Source organism: Capsicum annuum, chromosome 10 (assembly GCF_002878395.1).
Source record: "Capsicum annuum cultivar UCD-10X-F1 chromosome 10, UCD10Xv1.1, whole genome shotgun sequence".
Lineage (NCBI taxonomy): Eukaryota > Viridiplantae > Streptophyta > Magnoliopsida > Solanales > Solanaceae > Capsicum > Capsicum annuum.
Window position 1 is genome coordinate 27,699,912 of NC_061120.1, and position 2,418 is coordinate 27,702,329.

General features: G+C 32.5%; 1 pseudogene; it reads left to right on the forward strand.

The window, feature by feature from the left end:
• The first annotated feature begins 729 nt into the window (after positions 1 to 729).
• LOC107845161 lies at positions 730 to 1,346 on the forward strand (annotated as a pseudogene).
• The last annotated feature ends 1,072 nt before the right edge of the window (positions 1,347 to 2,418 follow it).

Sequence of the window (2,418 nt, forward strand, 5' to 3'; positions counted from 1 at the left end):
ATTTAAAAGCCTTCACATTGCAAAGGTACAAACCTGAGTTGAAGTAATTTAATAACATTAATATCACATTCAATTTAGAGATTCTAATAAATAGAAGAAAATATTTGTAACATCACTAACGTTATCTTAATATTAACTCATAGAATCACTAACTATCCTCTCCTTACATCACAAAATTCATATTTCATGAACGTCTATTCTGATGAAAGCATTATGATTTTCTAGTAGTTGATATCAAAGAGCCTTAATCGTTAACGTTCTATAGACTAACAATATTTACCTTCCAAGAGACTTGGCAAAACTAGAATAACCAATAACTCAACTTTAACATGTTCATAAGCATAGAAGAATGTGCATTATTTTGTTTTTCCCTTCTTCATGAATTACCTTTCAATAGATGCTCACAACTGCTCCAAATGAATAATTACTTTCAAATTGTTTGACACTTTTATTTTATTGATCACACGACTCATACCACAATATGAAGCTATGTTTACATGCTTCATCAAGAATACATACCACAATTTGGTTAATGAATCTTTTATATAATTAAAACATATCTTATTATCTGTGCAAAAGTAGGGTTTACAGGAAATATTAGGATCTGATCTATTTACCTCCTTTTTTTAACATGTGATTTGATCATTACCACGTAAAGGCATATTTTATTTCTTTATTCCAACAACATCAACAACTCATTCAATTCACCTAACACTTTATCATAACATCCCTTCAATGGCTACCAAAGTCTACATTGTTTACTACTCCATGTATGGACATGTTAAGAAGCTAGCACAAAAAATAAAGAAAAGAGTTGCATCGGTTGAAGGAGTAGAAGCTAAACTATGAAAAGTACCAGAAACTCTTTCAGAAGAGATTCTTGCAAATATAGGTGGTCCAGCAAAAGGCAATGCACTAATTATCATATCAAATGACCTTGCTGAAGCTGACGACTTTATGTTCGGGTTCCCAAAAGATTTGAGATGGTGGATACTCAGTTCAAGGCATTTCTTAATGCCACTGGAGGTCTCTGGAGAACTCAGCAGCTTGTTGGCAAGCCAACAAGTCTTTTCTGCGGCACTGGATCTCAAGGAGGTGGCCAGGAGACTACGACGTAGACAATAATTAACCAGTTGGTTTACCATGGAGTGATCTTTATTGCGATTGGTTACACATTTGGTATTGCCATGTTCGCAATGGAGAACATTAAAGGTGAAAGTCCTTATAGTGCAGGAACTTATGATGAAGATGGCTGTAAACAACCAACAGAGCTTGAACTGAAGCAAGCTTTCCACTAGGAAAAATACACTGCCACCATCACAAAGAAGTTCAAAGGCTCTACTTGATTGTTTCACGGCTACTCATGTGCTATTATTGCATTATGTTGTCCATTTTTTCCCTATGTATAGTATACTTTTGTTTTAGTTTTAAAGGTTCATTCCTACTAAAATAAACAATAAGTGATTATTTCGTATTATATAGGGTCACTAGTCAGTGTCTGTCACAGTTTACAAAGATTGGTTTATATGTTTTCTAAATCATACTTAATCACTGGTTTATTGGATTAATTACCAAAGTCTCATCAATAGGAGCTTGAGGGATAAACTTAAAATCACCGAAAACATTAAAACACCAGCCATGAAACAATAGCCAACCTTAAAGAATATAGAATTTTAACCCCAAAACATAGTAACTAAATGTAGAATTTGTTAAGTTTAAAGACTTAGAAAAGTTCAAACTACACACAAATGAGACAAAACAAATAATAAGAGAGATCAAACATACACACATAGCATATTATATACATATATCACACAAAATTGAGAGGATGAATATAGAGACTAGTAGAGTGAGATGGTTAAATATGAAGAAACTCAGATGGAACTAAAGTTTATAGCAGCACCTACAAAAGTTCAGATAGAATTACTTACCAAATGCCCAAATCCAAGTGCAAAAAAAAAAGAATTTCAACTCCACGTCAATCATCAAGAATGCTAATATTAGCCAAATCTATAGAGAATTTATATAAATCAGTCACAAAAGTATTAATGACTGTTTACAATAATGATACAAAACTAATACAATTAGAATATTTTTACCTTGTTCAAGTTGTTTGAGGATATCTATGTCTTCCTTGATACGAATAGGTCATGATTCACTCTGAATTCAATTTTGAAGTCACTCTATACTTTGCACTAATCTAGGAGTTAATGAACTCCTAAATGAATTCAAGATACGTCTACGAGTACTAAACGCACAATCAAATGTCACGCTTGAAATGGAAATATCTAATACATCCCGATCCATCTTAGCAAGAATAGAAAATCTGGGTGAATGTACTTTCCATTGAGACAAGACATTAAAGTTCTTGGTTTCACCTTCATTTTTTTCATCAAGATATTTTTCCAATTTTGTTTT